This window comes from Triticum aestivum, chromosome 4D, assembly GCF_018294505.1.
Source record: "Triticum aestivum cultivar Chinese Spring chromosome 4D, IWGSC CS RefSeq v2.1, whole genome shotgun sequence".
NCBI classification, from domain to species: domain Eukaryota; kingdom Viridiplantae; phylum Streptophyta; class Magnoliopsida; order Poales; family Poaceae; genus Triticum; species Triticum aestivum.
Genome location: NC_057805.1, coordinates 123,893,470 through 123,914,624, shown reverse-complemented (window position 1 = coordinate 123,914,624; position 21,155 = coordinate 123,893,470). Strand labels below are relative to the sequence as shown.

Sequence of the window (21,155 nt, the reverse complement as noted above, 5' to 3'; positions counted from 1 at the left end):
CAAACAAGCAACGGATTGAACAACTAGCGCGAAAGCCGTTGCGCGTTAGCGCATCCGTTTTCTTGCTCCATCGTTATTAGTTTCTATTCTCTCCCTGCACGAACCTCGGTCCAATCAATTTGTTTGGAATTGGGGTTAGGACCGGTTAGAACTCCCATTTCCCGATCGGAGGTTTGAGCTGCTATGGCAAGCTTTTTTTTTCCGAATAGTGGGTATGGGGAACCCACCGTACCAACACGATTGGCTGGTGTTGCTGATACCGGACCCGTTATAACCCCGATTGGAAGGGCAGGCCAGTCTAAGGCTCTGGGGATGCGAGGCCATTGAAAGTGAGTATCCCATATTCTATGACGGAGATAGAGAATTAATTGCAGTTTTCACCCCACCTTAACGACCGAGCGAGGGATGAAATCTTTCGACGACTAGGGAGGCGTCACCCGAGGCCGATTCCAGTGGATCACTATAGAATCTTCTAGAAGCAGGTTCTCCGGGCACTATAGTAGGACGTGGATCGATCATGACGAGAATGGACTTCTCCGTCATGTAACGGTTTAGAAGAGTCACTGTCCTGTTCCCCGCCGGGCTTTTTCCCTTCTCGACTAGACGAAGGAGATATTCATTCCATTCAGGCAGGTGAGGAAGGGCGGCGTCGGCTTGACCCTGTCTTCTCTCTTGGTCGGGTCGGAGGCTAAGTTTCTCATTCAGTGGTGAGGTGTTCATAGAAAGCAAGGCCTCGCCCAACGAGTGGCGGATTTGGTTTGGATGGGGTCTCGCTTGGACGCTGGGGAGATCCATAGATCTGGATAGAGTCTTTCTCGCTCAGTATAGAAGAGTACGCGTGCTACGGCTTACGCAGTGGATCTTGGGGCAACCAACCCGGCACATCCAATTCCGATCAACAACTTGGAGGTATGGCTGAGTGGCTTAAGGCATTGGTTTGCTAAATCGACATACAAGAAGATTGTATCATGGGTTCGAATCCCATTTCCTCCGGCACGGAAGTAGAACGGGCGGGCGAAATTACGTGAGAGAAAGAACCTCAGATTGATGGAGTCCGCCGTCGGACAGAATAGCTGCTTAGTGACTAGGAGCGGAGCGCCCCTTTCTTGTTCTTGGTGGCGTCTATAGCGAAGAAGACCTTCCCGAACGAGGGTCGTCCAGTCCCTGGCCGGCTCTCGGTTCTTGAGCAAGCTCCTCCACTGCAGGTAGGATGCTCATAGATGAAGAAAAGAGACTTTAGGCAAGTGGTTCTGGTAGCTCAGCTGATTAGAGCAAAACAAGCAACGGATTGAGCAACTAGCGCGAAAGCCGTTGCGCGTTAGCGCATCCGTTTTCTTGCTGGACTGCAAATCCTTTTTTTTCTTGTTTCAGTGGGAAGAGCAAGGGGCATTGCCCTTGAAATCCTTCAGTGGTTCGAATCCACATCTGAGCGTCTTTTTTTCGGTATGCCGCTCCGCGAGCAAGGAGCGCCGCGAGGAGAGCGAGAGAACGAAGTGGGCTTTGGTGATGTCGGAATTTGCACCTATTTGTATCTATTTAGTGATCAGTCCGCTAGTTTCTTTGATTCCACTCGGTGTTCCTTTTCCATTTGCTTCCAATAGTTCGACCTATCCATAAAAATTGTCAGCCTACGAATGTGGTTCCGATCCCTCCGGTGATGCCAGAAGTCGTTTCGATATACGATTTTATCCGGTTCCTATTTTATTTATTATCCCTAATCCGGAAGTCACCTTTTCTTTTCCTTGGGCAGTACCTCCTAACAAGATTGATCTGTTTGGATCTTGGTCCATGATGGCCTTTTTATTGATTTTGACGATTGGATCTCTCTATGAATGGAAAAGGGGTGCTTCGGATCGGGAGTAACCACTTTTGAAAGGGCAAAGGGGGGAAGGACATAGGAAAGAGGGATGCCTACAAAAAATCAATTGATTCGTCATGGTAGAGAAGAAAAACGGCGCACGGACCGTACTTGAGCTTCGGATCAATGTCCCCAGAAGCAAGGAGTATGCCTGCGTGTTTCGACGAGAACACCGAAAAAACCTAATTCAGCTCTACGTAAGATAGCAAAAGTACGGTTGAGCAATCGACATGATATATTTGCTCACATTCCAGGCGAAGGTCATAATTCGCAGGAACATGCTATAGTCTTAGTCAGAGGAGGTAGAGTGAAAGATTCGCCAGGTGTGAAATCCCATCTCGATAAGCCAATCCCATATCGAGATGATATATTTGCTCACGTTCCAGGCGAAGGTCATAATTCGCAGGAACATGCTATATTTTGTGGGTTGAAGGGATTGGGATTGGCTTATCGAGATGTGCGTGTATCTCATATCGTTCTAGTGACTCCGCTTTCCTAACCAGGGAACTGCTATCTCAAGGATAGTCAAGTCCCAGATTCAAAAGTCGACATGATACGCTTGATTGGTCTAGCATCGCCGATTTCGCAGGATCACTTATGCTATTTCGAGAACAGAACCTGGCCCATGCGGAAGAAGTAGTAGCCAATGCCGAAACTACTTGCTTGCTTTTACTTTCTGACGCCAATGCCAACAAGTGCTTTCCTGACTCGAGAACGAGTACATACGCTTTCTCCGATGCTTGCTCTTGTTACGAGCTTCTACCCGACTGATTAGCCTAGAGCACTAATACGCTTTCTTTCCTCGAACAAGTACCTTTCCTTCGAACGAGAATGCCAACTGCTTCCTTCCAACAATCCAATACGAATACGAATGTACGAATGACAGGACATTCCCCGGAGTAGAGTAGAAATGAATTCATTCACATCTGCTAGAAACCATAGCCTCAGCTATGAACCGATCTAAGAGCGGACAAGCAAGCCTATTCCTATTGTTTTGGGTGGCAGATTCCATATGTTATTTCTCATTGCGAATACAGATTCTTCTTGTACCGTAGTAGCTCGACTGCTTTCCTGACTTGACTCGATAACTGCTTTCGCTTCCCCAATCCTAGAGCATCCAAGAGATTCGTTTCCACACGCCTGATCCGCAGTTCGATTCGTGCCGGTGCCGGCAAGAGATCCTGTTCCTGTTGGGCAAGGGATTTGATAGCTAGAAAAACAAGCGGCGGATTCGATTCTTTCTTTGATAGCAGAACGGGATATTCCACTCTTTTAGATGCGCACCGCACTTCATCAGTAGAAAAGCCCGGCGCCTGAAACCCAAGCTCAAAACCACCCTTCCTTTAGTTGGATCGGCATACATATCTTATCTCGTAAGAAACCGGGGAATATTGATTTCGAGTAAGCATCGTATCCTGATCCTGCTATTGATGTAGATTTAGCCACACCAGCACCTGAGCCCGCAACTGCTGCCTCTGTAATCGAGGAATATCCCGTCCCGGATTTGCCCTAAAGTATTATGGGATATCTATTATTATTGGCAACTTGTTTAGTTCCCGCAGAAAGAGATGCGCCATAGTATCCCTCGAGCATGGGCCAACCACCAAGGCCAGGAACTAGAACAACTCGATACTTTCCACCATCCACAACCCTTGATTTCTCATATTTGTGCAACGGCTGTTCTGGCACTATTCTCCGATTTCCACCCATTGTTCACATTCTATATACCTTGCCCCCTCCTCCCAACTTCATCACACCCGCCTTTTTAACATTGTTTTGAAACAAAGGAAACATGCAACTGCCCGTACTTTCCCACTTGTATAGCCCACCACTTAATTAATGCGCGACCTGATGCGGGTCATATTGGATGATCAGCGAACCTAATTATATTCACCTGTAGCCAATGACCAATACATAATCTCAGAATCCTCACCCAGCTCGGTTGATTAGATCTCCCTTTAATTGATATATGCTACTTCCGGTCCGGGCATAAGTGGAAACCCATTGATCTCGGGATCAGGACTCGAACTTAGAAGCTCTTCCTCTTTTAGCAACGGGATTGCTCCTCGCAATAAATATGGCTCAGGTGTTGGATCAATAGCTCCTGTTTAGGAAGGATGTCATGGGCCCCCAAGCATCCCCTTAAATATGGTGAATGAAGAGAATTGGACCAGTCCTTGAATAGGAATGATGGGTATCCTTGTCATAGGGCTATGTTTCTGTCAGAGTCTAGTGGCACCCTTTAAAGTAGTCTGGCTGGATTGCTGCTGAATAGCTTGATGGGTCAGGGCAGATTGATAGGGAAAGAACCCTTGCCATCTGGAATCACTATCTTCCGTGGATGTTCTCGTTCTCCTTCTCTCATTTCTGTGATCGTATAAGCTAGATAGGCTTCTGTAGTTTCCGGGTTGCTGGGTTCCATTTTTCTTTGCTTGCTGCATATCTCACTCAATCCCTTGCTTTCGAGAATAGCATTTCCCTAGCGCTAGTTGTGGGTCAGAGTTGACAGATCAGAAGTAGAATACTTGACTTCTCTAAGATGCCAGGAGGGAACAGAACAGTCATGCAGAAGAGAGAAGCAGGTGAGGATGGGACCCGGAAATGCATTCGATTTTCTCGAGTGAAGTAGTTGAAAATGTACCACCCTTTACGGGATCTTCTCTGGTGCGCCAACCCTAGAATGTCATATTATGATGGCGCTGGAACTGGGTCACTCCACTCCAGAGGCAGGTAAGCTTGCTCCTTGCACTGGCACTGGCTTGCTTCGCCCAGATAGGGCTTCTGTTGGTCTCTCTTATTCACTATCACTGCAATCCACCTCCTCTTTAGAAAAATGAGAGCTGCTCTTTGGTAGTTTCGGTAGTCCCAAGTAAGCTATCGACTCTGGTGTCCAATCAGTTCTGAAGTCTGGCTTGTCATTGGAAAAGGTAGCAAAGAATATCGTATTAAGATGTCGGTAGTACAAAGCAAGCTACTTCGTCTGTTCACTCAATTGGCTCCCTAATCTTGCCTTTCAAAGAAAGGATAATGCGTAGGAGTGAAGCAGTTGACTACTATGTCTTGACGAGTTCTGTACCGTACCCTGTGTGTCCGATCGAGTTCTGCGGTCTACGGCTGTATCCGACCAATTATCCAAGGCGCGGTCCACCTCTTTCTATGCTTCAATTTAGTGACGCAAGTAATGGTGGTGTTTGTTGTACTATAGGTACTGGGTTCATTCTCTCGTTGTCAGTATGTATTGAACTACCGCAATACAGGACTAGTGGGCCCCCGTCTATCTATTAGCCGTTTATCTATTAGACCTATCTAGAAGTAGAAGTTCGTTGCATTCTCGGAGATGTAGAATCAAGTGTTTAGCTTACCGGGCATTGTGCTAAGTTTGCATCCGAATCGAAATCTGGCCCTACTACTCAAACACGAAAGCTAGGGAAGGGAATAGAAGGGCGGGTAGATCAATGTGATGATAGCACCACGCCAGGCACCGAAGACGAAAGCGAAACATCGTCGGTAACACTATACGTTGTAGTCTCGCATTATCCACTGGATCCGCGGCTAACCATATATAATGCTCAATGCTATGCAAAAGCAATAAAGGGGAGATTGTCTTCTAACTAACTATATAAGTAATTTATATAACTAGATGATTCTCGTTCAAAAGATTCTTCCCATTATCATTATATAGAGAGGCGGAGGCGCGTAGCAATAAAAAAGCTTGCTTGTTGGGCTGATGAGGCTCGAGAAAGACTGTGAAGTGAAGATGCGCCATTACCGAAACCATTTCTTTGCTTTGGGCGAAGTTACTTTATAGGGAGCTCACTTCCTTGCTTGGTTGGTTGGTTGAACTTGATTTTTAGGTGCGGTGCGTGCGGGTCTAGTTTCATTTATGAGTGCTGCGTATATTTCTGTTAGTAATGGTTTTGAGCTTGGGAAGAAGGGATATGGGTATGGCATCATCCCAGATTTGATCTAAGGCTAGTTCCGTGTGTGCAACTACTATCTTATCTCAATATCAGGCTAAGGCTTGGCTAAGTGCTCTAGAGGTTTTCCTTATTGTCCTGGTTCTTACCTCAACAGGGCAGGGGAGATAGTTGGAAGTTGAATAGTCGTATCGTATCAGTTCAGAGAATCCCTGTTGAATGGCTTGGCTTTCAGTGCGAGTCTAGTTGACTGATTCCTAGGCTAGCTTCTCCTTATGTGCGGGTCTAGTCTACAGAACAGATGAAGACCCAGAACCGAGGAGAACAGAACGAATACCGATCTCAGAGCGGACAATCAATCCCAGTTCCTAGTTTCCTTCAAGCAATAGCCTGCCTGTTCCCGTTCTTCGTGTAGCAAACCTCCTATAGTGGATACGACTGAGAACGAGCTTGACTCCACTCACTGCAAAGGAACAACTGATTCTCCAATTCCGTGGTTTGTTTTCCTTTCATTCTACCTACCTTCTTTTCGCCGGAGGCATATTTGATACGTTATTTAACATTCCTAAGAAAGTGCAAACTTCCAGATCTGAAGGAATGGCAAGATCAGAGATCCATTTTACGCTGGGGCCTGGCCAATGGGGAATCAGTAGTACTCGACCTTTGCTTCAGAAATCCACTGTTGCTGAAGTGAAGAGAAGAGATTTCTAGTGCGCACTCCTATCCGAGTAGAAAGACAGCCTACACTCACTGTTGGCAATGGAAGAGACTAGACTCTTTCCACACTTAAGATCCCAAGGGACAAGACAGATCAGATATTTCTCTTTAGCCGGTCTCGTGTTAGATCCTATGATTTGGTTAGTTAGCCTATGAGAACAAGTCACAAGTTTTTTGTTTGACTATGCATCCAGTTCGTTGCCATTTCTATCTTTATCTACATGGATATTAACACGCACTATTCTTGAGAGTCAAGACACCATTTTGCTTTAAAGAGCAAAAAAAATCCCAGATAATTACTAATGCACCGTTCGTACTGGAGTATAGTAAGGAAAAACTGCTTGACCGAATCAAGGTCAAGATAACTAGTGTGATTCCTACACTGGGAGAATCGTGGATATGTAGGGAATAGAGAAATGCCACCCGCCTAAGTAAAGAACTGTTACAAATAAAGAGGAAACTAATAAGGATAAGTAAGAAACAAGAGAAAAGAAACCATATTTGATACCGGAATATTCGGTTTGATAACCCGCAACTAATTCCCCCTCTGGGTAATCTTTCACATTCGGCCAAAGAAGAAATTCGAAAAACTAGAAAGCCTATAGGCTGACGCCAAAGATTCCATAAAAAACCATATTTTGGCTGTGCTTCAACTATATCAACTGTACTTGAACTGTTAGATAATCATAGTCGATAATAACATCACAGCTCCCACCTATATTGAAAAACCTTACATGAAACCTTAGCTTCATACGGCTCCTCTATGATCAGAAAAAAGGACTGTTTCGGTATTATCCCCCAGGTTTATCAGTTGCAGATGAATCCTGTGAAACATCTCTCTCGAGGCTAGTAACAACACTTGGAAATGAAAAATGAGCTTAGCGGCTGTACCGGGTTAGGACCATAAACACCACGAGTCGGTTAAGCAACAGAAGCTGTGGGCGAAAGCACACTCGTCATTCTCAGACCTGCGGTCGAGGTACGTGCGAACAAGTTCCCATTCTCTATGTTTCATGGCCTATCAATGAAAGTCGGTATCAGGCTGGCTCGCTTGGCGGGTCGTCTCCTTATATACCTAAATCCTCGTTTCACTCATCTGTAAAGGTCTACCCTTCGAAAGGTAGGTTGAGTTCCCCCGTATGTAGCCAGCCACACTCTACTCGCAGGTAAAATATTGGCGTAGACAACAGAGAATGTGCTAGGTAGGAAACCGAAGGAACTCTTACTATACGAGAATTTGCAATTCAATATGACAACCGATCAGAAGGGATTGGACGATCCCAATGCGTTGCCCTCCTTTGCAATACCGGAACTATCTGACCGAGCTCCATCAACACAGAAAGCGGAAGGGACAGCAGATACGGATAGACTGGATCCGGAAAGGGATTTCAGCCAGTCCTTGCCTATTGCTGGGCTGGTTGTTTTGTCATGGTCCGATTAGTAGAAGGTGAGTGAGTAAGACGAGGCCCCCGAAGCGTAATGTAGAGCTATACTGCTCTTGTTTTTCCTTCCGCCCTGCTTAGGAGAACTTTGTCTAGAACCCACTTTAGCTAGCTTTCAAGGATACCATTACAGATGAGTGAAGCGTGTATACCGTTTCCGGAGCTCCCGAGGTAGCGCGGTAGCGGAAGCCCTTTCTAGTTCAAGCAGTTCCAATTCCTATTCTGCTTCACCGCTTACACCACACTCTATTGGTTCGCCTTGTGGTGCCTTTCGATCAAGGTCTACTTTGGTTGATCCACTTTCTTCTACAGCGCGTTATCCGCATCGAAGTTAGCCAGGTTCCTACCGCTTCTTGATATTATGGATTTTGCAATCCCTGAACGCCAGTGCTTCTACAACCAACTGATACTATTTAACATAAATAATAAGTAGAAATGGACAAACGAGTGTGGCTACACAGAGTGAGGAAAAAACATGGTGGTACCAGCATTGCGTATCACTCACTATGCTTTATGTAATATGGCTTAAGCAATGGTAAAATGGGAGTCCTGAGCAAAGCACATCTGATTGATATGAATGAAAGATACATCCGTCTTTTCTTCTCCTTCGAAGGTTAGGTATCCGCTCGTTAGTTCAGCGCCGCATAAATACTGACTTTAAAAGGGGCGACTCCCACCTGTGCTTAAGTTGTTTCAAGCTTGTAAAGACTCGCGATCGGAAGATTGACCTGGTTTTCTTTCAGCGGAAACTCTACCTAATGGTTCAGATTCCCCGGGTCCATGGGTCCATGGCCGCTTAGCTTAGACAGCCTTGTTAGAGACATGAATGCGGGGTTCAGTTTCCAATTGATTTGTATTCACCGGGACCTCCCCTTATTGGATTTTCTCCACTTTTCTAGTTGCTGTGGAAAGAATGTTGAGCAAATGAGTTTAAGGGGTGGTTTTCTGTTTACTTTTTTTCAGCCTACGTCGTCTCTCTTCCAGAACCTCACAATCATCAGTGTCTGAAGTTTCATGATGAATATTGGTTTCACATTTTATTGCTTACGTGAGGAAATATCAATTTGGAACTCGAATTTGTATTTGAGTTATGATGAGGAGTGAGGTAGATTCGCATTGTTGAAGAAAGCGAAGAAAAAGGATGCTGCTATGGCTTGCTTATGGCTCTTTCTTCTATTGGCTAGTCTCAGGCATGATAGTTTCAATTTCTTTTGGAAAGCAAGTGCGGCTCAGTCATAAGTGTTAGTAATAGCATGAAGTAAGTTGTCGGTAGCCGGCATTAGGTAAAAGGAAAAGCTTCTCAAAAGCATCCAGAAATATCATAGGATGGTGATCGAGATCACCTTCACGGGAATCATCCTTTGCAAATTGTGGGAAGGGAACCAATCAAGTCACCAAGAAGTTCCCGAAACTTGGTTTAGTATTAAGGTTCTTCTCTTCCAGCGTTTAGTATTCAAGTTCTTCTCTTCCAGCCCCCTGGCCCCTCTCTGATAAGTCAAGTTTTCAAAACGAAAAGCAAATGACAAATCTGGTTCGATGGCTCTTCTCCACTACCCGCTTTACTACTTTCTATTTTTTCTTATGTATTAAGTTTCCCTTAATATATAATTTGATATTACTTTCGATTTGTATATTTTTATTCCTTTGTCGTTTTATATTATGCCTAATACCAATTTTCAATCTTTTTAGTTCGTGCTTCGTCGGCTCCTCCTTTCTGATCACTCTCCCGCCGGAGATTCAAGACCCCCAGGCTCTAGCTCATTTAGCAGGGCTAAACTTCTATCTGAGTCTTTACGAGCAGGATCCGGGATGGGTTACGTTCATTCAGAACGAGCTTAATCACAATACCCCCCTGGAAGACATACCTGGGCGGCTTAAGCTCTTCCTAATGGAAGAAAAGCTCTCTTCTATGCGACAAGATGTCATTCAGGAATTTGTGGCGCTTTATCAAAAAGTAGGGCCTTATCTACCGATCGAGCCCTACTTGGTCGATGAAGCGCTTCGTTCCTATCTGGACCATATTCACGCAACTGATTCTTTCACTGTTCTCCAAGCGTCTTATCAAGATCTGCGGGAGAATGAGGGAGGATCCGTTTTCTTTCGAAATGCTGTTTCCCACAACCGGGATCTCCTTGAGGCGGAAAGCTCCGCAAGGAGGTGCCTGGAAGTGGAACAGAGGATCCGGTGGGAAGAAATCCCCAAGAGCAAGGCAAGTCTCGAAAGAGCTGAGCATGAGCATGCTCTCGACTTGTTTAAGTCGGAGGATCTTAGAAGGGAATTAGAAAAAAAGAGCGGGGTAGCTCAGTAATTCTGATTCTTTTCTCTTCCAGCCCCCGGGCCCCTCTTTCTTTTCTCTTCCAGCCCCCCGGCCCCTCTTTGATAAGGAAAGTTTTCATTTCTCAAATAAAAAATGACAAATATGGTTCGATGGCTCTTCTCTACTAACCACAAGGATATTGGGACTCTCTATTTCATCTTCGGTGCCATTGCAGGAGTGATGGGCACATGCTTCTCCATACTGATTCGTATGGAATTAGCCCGACCCGGCGATCAAATTCTTGGTGGGAATCATCAACTTTATAATGTTTTAATAACGGCTCATGCTTTTTTAATGATCTTTTTTATGGTTATGCCGGCGATGATAGGTGGATTTGGTAATTGGTTTGTTCCGATTCTGATAGGTGCACCTGACATGGCATTTCCATGATTAAATAATATATCATTCTGGTTGTTGCCACCAAGTCTCTTGCTCCTATTAAGCTCAGCCTTAGTAGAAGTGGGCAGCGGCACTGGGTGGACAGTCTATCCGCCCTTAAGTGGTATTACCAGCCATTCTGGAGGGGCAGTTGATTTAGCAATTTTTAGTCTTCTTCTATCAGGTATTTCATCAATTTTAGGTTCTATCAATTTTATAACAACTATCTTCAACATGCGTGGACCTGGAATGACTATGCATAGATTACCACTTTTTGTGTGGTCCGTTCTAGTGACAGCATTCCTACTTTTATTATCACTTCCGGTACTGGCGGGGGCAATTACAATGTTATTAACCGATCGAAACTTTAATACAACCTTTTTTGATCCTGCAGGAGGGGGAGACCCAATATTATACCAGCATCTCTTTTGGTTCTTCGGTCATCCAGAGGTGTATATTCTCATTCTGCCTGGATTTGGTATTATTAGTCATATCGTATCGACCTTTTCAAGAAAACCGGTCTTCGGGTATCTAGGCATGGTTTATGCCATGATAAGTATAGGTGTTCTTGGATTTCTAGTTTGGGCTCATCATATGTTTACTGTGGGCTTAGACGTTGATACGCGTGCCTACTTCACCGCAGCTACCATGATCATAGTTGTGCCCACAGGAATCAAAATCTTTAGTTGGATCGCTACCATGTGGGGAGGTTCGATACAATACAAAACACCCATGTTATTTGCTGTAGGGTTCATCTTTTTGTTCACCATAGGAGGGCTCACTGGAATAGTTCTAGCAAACTCTGGGCTAGACATTGCTCTACATGATACTTATTATGTGGTTGCACATTTCCATTATGTACTTTCTATGGGAGCCGTTTTTGCTTTATTTGCTGGATTTTACTATTGGGTGGGTAAAATCTTTGGTCGGACATATCCTGAAACTTTAGGCCAAATCCATTTTTGGATCACTTTTTTCGGGGTTAATCTGACCTTCTTTCCCATGCATTTCTTAGGGCTTTCGGGTATGCCACGTCGCATTCCAGATTATCCAGATGCTTACGCCGGATGGAATGCTCTGAGCAGTTTCGGTTCTTATATATCCGTAGTTGGGATTCGTCGTTTCTTCGTAGTTGTCGCAATCACTTCAAGCAGTGGAAAGAACCAAAAATGTGCGGAAAGTCCTTGTGCTGTTGAACAGAATCCAACCACACTAGAATGGTTGGTACAAAGCCCTCCGGCCTTTCATACTTTTGGAGAACTTCCTGCGGTAAAAGAGAGAAAAAGCTTAAAAAAACCAGGTCCTCGAAGATATGTCCAGCCGAAGCCAATATTTTCGGAGTTCCAAAAGGGAGCAGCCCCATACCGACTTTTTTATTCAAATCTGCGATTGCGAGCAAGATCACCTACGAAAAAGAAATTCACAGGTTTAGGTTTCTCATAGCAAATAGAGAAACCGAGGCCCCTACTTTCCTTCTAAGGGTAAGTCGGGGGAAAGAAGAGCGGGAACGAGGGCTTCTTTCACTGTTTCCCTAAGTTCAAAAGCGAATGTGGAAACGCTGTCTATGGTCTGGTTATAGCATCCCCTTTCTCAATTCCTTTCTGGTCAATAAGGATGGTTATAGCCAGCTTCGAAGGGAATTCTAAATGTAAGAAGTTGCTGGATGGTTTGCTCCAATGAAGAGGTACACCTAGGTAGGAGGGAGGGAGCTTTCCCACTTTGCAGACGAGTAGTTCTGCCGCTCCGCGTTGGATAGGAAAGGGGTGGAGAAGGTTCATTTATCAGGAATCTACTTGTTGCATAATGCACATGCCACAAACGATAAAGTGGAAGCACACTCAGATGAAGAGGATGGTGAATTGATCAATAATCCCATGTCTTTTTTTGCTGAGAAATCTTGGATCAAGACATACAAGGCAGCATTGGTCAAACATAGGACTACCTAGGCTAGGTCATTCATTGCTTGGTCCGCTATATTCGTTTTGTCTTCTAGTTCTCCACAGGGACTTCCTACTACTCCGTCGAATCTCTCATCTGAGAAAGTAGGTCACCTGGGTCGGGTAAAGCAGCATAGGTAAGGCTGGAGTTTATGAACAAGTTGATGTCTACTAGGGCATTGACCGTACAAGCAGGTAAGTATAGGGCTCGGCTAGGAATTCGTTTATGCTTATATTTATAAGCTTTCTTCTCACTAGGTAGGGCGAGCAGTTGGTCTTATTGCCCTGCATCATATGAGAAGGAGTTCTTCCACGAAATAGAGGTCGTCTATGGTCTTTGTGGCATTGATGGATAGTACTGGTCTGTTGTCAACAAATAGACTGGCTAGGTCACAGTCTGCTAAGTCTACTAGTGGGATATGAATATGCATTAGTAGTACTTATTGCTGTCGGATTGGTATTAACAGTTGGTCAAGTCTAATGTAATGTTTTTTAAGTAGAAGGATAGGGCATTAATTACCTGGGGTCGATAGGTACACCTTTATAATAAATTATTAGCACAAAGCTCTCATCTCACTTTTCATAGGTAGGCGAAAACTCTATAGTGATAGTGTAGTGTATATTGGCTTGGATTCTTTCTATTGTTATGGGAAAGGCATATCCCCACCCAGTTCTTCTTCGTCTTAATTAATAACTCCTTCCTGAACTTCAAAGTACGATAGAAACTTACTTATATCTCGTAGGAAAACTAGAGAATGAGCCATCTCCATCTCGTAGAGAAACTAGAGAGGTGCTGGGCGCAGCTGAAAGGAAATCCAAGAAGAGTCCATGAAAGGCTAGCACGATTAGGATCCTTTGTAGGGTTTATCTCGGAAGAGAAGGCTATGAAGCAAACATCTCTTCTTTGGGAGAGAGGGGAAGATCTATGCAGGACACTTAACCCGTGCCGGAGGACTGCACACAGCTGGTACAACCTCGTGTGGTACATTTTACATGTTCTTACAAGTCCGATGGTACAATTGACCTAGTATCGAATTATTATAGATTCCGTTGGCAGCCATTGCCCCCCTGCATGTCGTCTGACACGACCGAAATGAAACTTTACACCCCCTAGCAGCCCCTGTCGGCATCGAAAACGGAGGGAAGTGCGCGTGCTGATGTTTAATCATGCGATGCCAAAGATGTAAGCGCGGGCCCGCAGGTGCAGACAGGTTCGTCGGGGGCAAGCTTCAGAGGTGGGGGGTACGATTGTGGAAGATCGCGTGGAGGCAGGGGTTGGAGATGTGATGCAAGGGTGCGGGGAATTGGGTGGAAGGACAGTCGTTAATGTGGAGTCAGGACGGGCGTGAGGCAAGAAGTGGAGGGAAGTGGGATCTAGATTATAAGAGATAAATACGATATTCCTGATACCCGCGGACGATCCCTAGCCTAGCTTGGCAATCCCTTGAAAATGCAATGCATTTTCCCTCGAGATGAAATTGCTTTTTCGGTGGCAACTGAAAAAAAACTCTCAAATCAACTCACGCATATTCCCTTGCTTCTGTTAACTACGCATATCTCCTGTTTCTATACTTGCTAGCTAGCAACCTCTTATCACACAGAAAGCGTGACATGAATGCATACCCCCGTGTATACAACTCCTTACTATCTCTAATATACCGTAGCTTGTCCGGCGCATAGACCTATTATTATTATTATCGGTCAGGCTTTCCTTTTAGCAGGTGATTACTATATATAATATAGCGGGCTTTCCCTTATCCGTTCGCTTAGGTATCTGACTGTGTAGCGTAGTTCGCCGATTCCCGGGGCCGGCACGGCACAACCGGATCCCCATCCTTAGCCAAAGTTCGTACTTTACCCCATTCCTGATCCCCAATGCCAGGGTTGAATAGTAGCCAGCCATGAGATCTATACTTTATCCATTGGTCAAGTAGCATAATTGTTTACTAGGTCTTTCTTCTTGGATAGATATGGCCCTACCTTCCTCTTGAGGAATCCGTTCATGATGCCCTGGCTACACTGACTGGACTATGCTGTGCGCTTTCGAGAAGATTCACACTACCGGCGAAAGGAAGCGGATAAGCTTATCATGAACGGCGCATCCTAGGATAGATAAATATGTATCATCCCTTTTGGAGATGACTACACTACCGGGGAAAGAATCCATAAAAATACTAGTGTGTTCAATTGGAAGATCATAAGTAGGACGGATAATATCCAAAGACACCAGTCCATCCAATTCCCTAAACTTCAATCAAATCAAGAAGAAACTAAAGAAACCGCGGAAGAAAAGCAATGGTTTTTCGGGGATAGGTCCCGCAATGAAAGTATTAATAAATCTAAAGTAGATTGGCAAGAAAGAGCAGTTGGTCATCTCGGAAAGATAGATAAAGCTAAATCTAGGAAAGCAAGCTAGGAAACCCTAGATAGGAGCAATCCGTTCCACCACTCCTGAGAATTTAGGGCATAATCACCCGCGGAGCAACTGGGGTACTCAACACTGTAGTAGTACAATCGGTTGTCTTTCTCTAGCCAATAACACGGCAAGAGGTGGACGGCAATGAAGTTGAGGGTAATGACAACAAACTAAATCCCAACACTTAATGCAAACGGCTCTGAATGGTCTAAAGATACGAATTATTCGACCGAGATGGGTTTAACTCACTCGTTTGTAGAAACACTTTCGAAAGAACAGACAAGTTCCACCAGATAAAAAATTGGTACGCCACGCACGGCTGCTCCGGCGAGCGACGGGGGCACGGTAATCCCGACGAGTAGGATCCAGAGGAACTCAGGCAGAAGTACTGCCTCCTTGATTGGATCGCACATGTCAACTGGCTTTTCAGAGACCTAAAAAGACGAAGCCCCTCTCCTCCCTCTGTAACTAGAGAGGTAGGCAAACCTGAGTTTAGAGCCACCTCGATTCGGGATGTTGGAACACCAACCGGATCGGAAACCTCATCCCAAACTTACTTCGGAATAGGTTCGAGAGCTTCCATTTCAATGTGTCTTTCTAAAAATCTTTGGTATGCCTTTTCCTGGTCAAAAGGTTTGTCTGGGAAAGCTTCTAAATCTAGGGTTCAATGTCTCCGAAAAACCCCCTGGGGGAGGATAGTAAAGAGCTGATTCTAGGGAAAGCTAGGATTTCACTTTTCTCTCAGCCATCGAGTTGGAGTAGTTAACCTTCTATATGCCGTGGAAGAATACGCATAAGCATTAGTTCTTGCCCTTCCAGTGTAAGTGGCAGATCAAACTTGATCTAGTTCCACACATTGCCTTTTCCCTTATATGTCGTGGCAGGCGAGCTCCCTTCTGGTAAAAAGGATTTGAGTGGAAGGTTGAGCGCCCCTTAACGTTTAGAAGTATCCTTTTCAACGGTTAGAAACCTTTCTATTCTATGACGGCTAAGTTGAGGGCAGACACAACAGGTCACGAAGAGCTAGAGGATATAGAATTCCTATTTACCGGGAACGGAAGGAAACATCGGCTCTTTCGAGATCTGATGTAAGGAATACTAGAAAAAGTAGAGCAAAAAGATCTACAAAACTCTACAAGAAATGTCTTTCCCGCAGAAGACTCTAACTCCTCATAGCATTACGGCAATCTGCAAATATCGAATGATGCTTCGACAGATTCAGTCATCCATTCAGCTTTGAAATCGAAGACAAGGAAAACTTCATAGAAGCGCCGCGGATCAATATAGAGATGCGAACCAATATCCTTTTCCTGGTGGGCTCTGAAGTACTCGTCTTTTGCGCAAGGCCTCGTGTCAAAAAACTTCCAACCACGTCCTCCTACCTCGCCCATTTGCGGAGATCATCTACATTTTGCTCCGTGTCGAGCTCCAGCCGGCCCAAACGTTTTCCTTTGGGAGGGCATAAAATCGCTTTCTTTCTGTAGGGAGGACGGATGATTCAAGTAAGGGCTGAGAGCCTACATATCACTGAGATGGGCCAAGGAAGAAAAAGCACCTACTGTTCGTTAATTGAAATTCTCTTTGCTTAGCGCCCTTGTGTTTCAAATAGAAAAGCACTGGAGATATCTGTGGAACTGTTGTTTTTCTTAGGGCAAGCTAGCAGATAGAAGTAATCTATCTGGTTAGCCAGGCAAAGCATTTAGGGTTCAGTGCCTGGTTTCAAGTGTTCTTCTTCATCGTTTGGCACTTCACTTTTTGTTGAGTAATCCAATGGCCTAATGACACATGCACATCTTTTGGTGCTGTCGCCTTACTTAGTGACTAGCTCAAGTGCATTTGATCGCAAAAAAGACTGGCATTGGCTCCGGGTCAAATCTACAGGGGGCATGCAAATCAAATGCGAAAGAAAGGAAAATATTTCTGTTTCTTCTGCTTCAATGCCGTGATACACTCAGGATGTTTACGATACCTACCCATTAATTGCTCTAACTTCTCGTGGTTCACCCCTAGCTATGCCCGCTTCTATGAAATTCCAAATTATGCTTGCAAGCTCATCGGAGCTAGGCAACTCTTTGTCAATGATTTCATGCCTACCAAGCAGGTACACTCTAATGTATACACCCTTTAAGAAAAGAAATCCTTCTCGTATTCTGCTGCTTTTTTGATTCATTTTATCCCAATAATAGCATAGACATCATATATTTATTCTTGCAAGCTCAAGTGCTTGATTGTTGACAATTCTTCTCTCAGCAGGGCACCTCAGGTACCTGTCTATAGTTTCCTGTCTTGAAGGGGGGCGACGCAGCTATTTTCTTTAACAACACGTCATTCAACGAAGTGTTTTCGTTATTTGTTCATCACTAAAAAGTTTATAGTGATAAAGTGAGCCTATTATATTAAGTTTAGAGGATTCTCCTAACGTGATGAGTTTAGTTTATCACTTTTAAAGATCACTGGTGGCAATGGTACTTCCTTTTATGCAACAACTCCTGTATGTAGCATTTGGTAATTGGAGTTTGATAAGACCATGGATCCTTATATACAAAACATACTTGGCCAACTAAGGCCTTGCAGTCCAATGTCCGATATATTATCGTCAGCTGAGGAGGTGTTTGGCAAGGGTGTGACCGTTGTTTTTGGGACAATGTTCAAGCAGGAGGCCATGAATCTGTCTAGTCTCGCCATGGGGGGTGAGTTTATCTCATTGCTCCTTCCTGGTGTAAAGCCGATCACTGAGGTTTATGTCTATCAAACCGAGCTCTTGAACCCAATGTTTGGAACATCAACGTCCCTCTCCAGTCGTAATCAGGATTTGATCTATCATGAAGTTTTAGCGCCACATAAGATCCACGACATGTTATCTGTCGGTGCAGCGACTTTGAGTTGTCAAAAAAAAGCCAGGAGCTTAAGTAATTCCTCAGTTTAGAATAGGGTGTCCAGGGAGAGCTGCTGAAGGGAAGGTGGGCGAACCCACACGAGTGAAAACCCTACTTTATTAGTCATCAATGCGATTTCTCGCACTTTTTGATACCTCCGAGGGGGTACACTTTAAAGGCATGCAAAACGTGCCTTACAGTCATGTTGGACGAGGCTAGGCGGTGAATGCAACGCTGGGAAGTTTTGTCCCGGTTCGAGAGGTTGAGCGAGCCAACCAATTCGATGTTTTGAATGCCCAAAGAATAGGTGTTTACTCCTCTTACCAATTGAGGTTTCGCACAACTTTTTGACTAGGGCTTCAGAAAGATTGTAGTTTCACGAGGAGCCCATAAAGCGACTTGTTTTACCTATGGGATGTGAAGATTGGCTCTGTACCTGACACGGATTGATTTAAGAACAGTGATGAAAGAAATCAATTTATGAGAGACCATATTTCTGTTGTTTCGGTACAACTCAAGATCAGTTAAGGAAATAGGGAATAACAATAGTGAAAAGAATAGAAATAGCATGACCCTTGCTTGGGACTTCTTTCTTCTATCTCTATAGAGATGACCAGGAAGCAAATGAGAAAGGGACTTCTTTTTTATTACGGTCAAACTATGATCAAACTCTCTAATCTTACTTCCGTGTGAAAGACCGTCCTAGGCGTGAGTACAAATGTGTCGAGGCGTTCTAAGTGCCGTAGATGAATGCTTCTTGGCGGAATAAATGGTATGACACGACCTCTTTTTGCTCCATATAAACGAATTTGAAAAAGGAAGAAGGCTTTAGCTCCCTTCCATTGTCTTGGGTCGAAGATCAAGCGTGAACTTCTCCCTCATCTAAGGTTGGGTTGTGGATAACAGACTTCCCCTTGGGCCGGATCTTCCCAAGTATAACACGATACATGGGCGATATCAATGCAGTGACAGTCCTTACTATTGAGTCCTGTGCTGGTAAGATGACAACGCTCTAAAAGGTTTGTTTAAGAAAGCAATCATATCCCGTCCCCAAGTGCGGTATGGACCCCAAAGAGTTATATAAGTAGGAAAATGGGAAGAATTGAGGCACCTACAAAAGTAATGGGTCAGCTTATGATTTTAGGCATGGTTACTGGAGGGATCGTCCCTACCTATCTATGCAAGATCGGATCAGTATGGTTTTGAGAGGAAGGCTGGTGGCATACGAAGAGAGGGCGACAGAACATCTGCATTCCCTTTCTTTGATTGAGAGAAGGATAAAGCAGAAAAAAAGACTTGACTGAAATTCCATTCGCTTTTTTTCCTTCCCGAGATATGGAATGTCATTAAATTAAGTAGATGAGATGCCAAATATAGGCAGGAGTTATTTCGCCAAGCAAAGCTTTGTGTTCTGAAGGTAAAGAAAGACGGTAAAGCCCATTAAAAAGAGTGCCACGCAGAAGCACCTCCTGTGTCACTCGATCCAAATCCGACACATCTTTCTTTCTATACGAAATGAGTTCGACCTTTTTTTCAAAATAGAAACAGAAAAGAAATTTAGGAATAGTGCGGGTGCGACGGAACGAATCAAGTGAAACGAGTCCCCCTTATGACATTTTTTCATCCAAGCAAAGGCGCGTTGCATGTGATTCATCAACAAAGGGATAGGGATAAGGGGCCGCACGTCCAAGACAGCCTTTCATCTCAGTGCGCCATGGAACCCCCATCTTCCAATTCCTCTTACAGAGATCGTTGACTCACTTGCCTTATTTTGAGGAGACTTCCAAGCCAAAACAAGACAATGGGCAGTCACCAGATCTTCTTTATGGAGGTGGGACCGGGGACCTCCTCAGCAAGATCGCTGTACAGAATGCTTGCGCACAGTGGCCACACACACTTCTCCCTGACCTCCAAAACCTCCCTATGACTCTTTGTATGGAGCATTCAAAGTTCCTCACGCTGTCAAGCAAGACTTTGATCTCGATTTGGGAGAGAAAACACAGCTTCGCCATCCAGCCAAGTATCTTTATTGAATTGTGACCCTATCTAGCACTTAAAAATCTTTCTTCTTTCTCCGTCACTAGATTCCGGTTAAAACGCTTGGTCCACCCATGCTTTTCCTCTCCATTTTTCATATGGAAAGGGAAAGCAGTGCCAACTTATTGGAATTCTGCATGGCATATTTCCCAACCTCCTGCTATTCCAGGCTCTAGTGCTCAGTCATAAACCTATTGTATTTTCCTTACTAAAGTGGGCTTTAACTAGACCTGTTTACTTAGCTTGATCTTTGTGCTCTCGGCATAGGTAGGATGTATCTCTGGATTATCCATGGTATGCTTCCATTGTTGCACCTTAGCCCGGTATAGTAGAAGGCGATGCATGCTATTCATGAGTTGATAAGCTCCATTCCATCGATAGGGATCAACCCAGCTGCATAGCTTTAAGATCCTAAGCTACCCCACAGCTAAATCAACCAACGTCAGGGATTCTAGCTCAAGATCAGGAAAGAGCTTCGTTCCCTCCCGCCTGCTGGCTAGAGTTATACCATCCACTCTTGCTGCTGACTGTGAAGTAGCGTAAAACCCTCTATCGCGTCTGTTTGTTTGCCGTTGTACAAAAGTCTATCGATTCAAGAATTTGCAAATCCCTTGGGTTCTTTGCCAAGGTTAGCCTAGCATTGGAAGCCCTGGTGGATAGCCTTGCTTTGAAGATGAGGATTATGATGTAATCACTACAAACAATATGGTAGCAACCACTTTCCATTTCACCAGAAAATTACAGTACTGCTTCAACATTCTTTAAAGAGAATTTGGAGAACCAACCCTTTCCCCAGATACGAATAAAGGAGACTGCTTTTTGTATAATTGTGCTTATGCAGCTAGAAACCCATTTTCTGTTTCTGTCATTTTCCCAAATGCTCGCAGCATGTAGTAACAACAACCAACTTGGTTGGTATTATATGCAGAGATTACCTCATCAGCTAGATGCCTCAGCTAGTGCTTATCAGCTAATAAGCTACTTCGAAAAGACCAGATACTGGATAACATGGTGGAGGAAGCAGCAAGTGATTTCTTCAAGACGGCGCTCTTCATTGTTGCAGCTGGATCCAATGACATATTTTTGAGTATCTTTCGCCTTCAGTACCGTTCTTTGGACGAGAGAAGCCTTATCCTTCAGACTTTCTGGACGTGTTGGTGTTGGTTTCCAATCTGTCATTTTATCAGAAGGTTCTGCCAATTTATCACTACTGTAGTTTAGTGTCGCTTGCTCTTGTTTGCTGCAGACCTCTATTTTCTT

At 44.5% G+C, this 21,155-nt stretch overlaps 2 pseudogenes; both read left to right on the top strand.

The window, feature by feature from the left end:
• Positions 1-871: 871 nt before the first annotated feature.
• Positions 872-1,869, top strand: LOC123096796 (NADH-ubiquinone oxidoreductase chain 3-like; annotated as a pseudogene).
• A 7,584-nt stretch (positions 1,870-9,453) lies between these two features.
• Positions 9,454-12,922, top strand: LOC123096768 (cytochrome c oxidase subunit 1-like; annotated as a pseudogene).
• Positions 12,923-21,155: the final 8,233 nt, after the last annotated feature.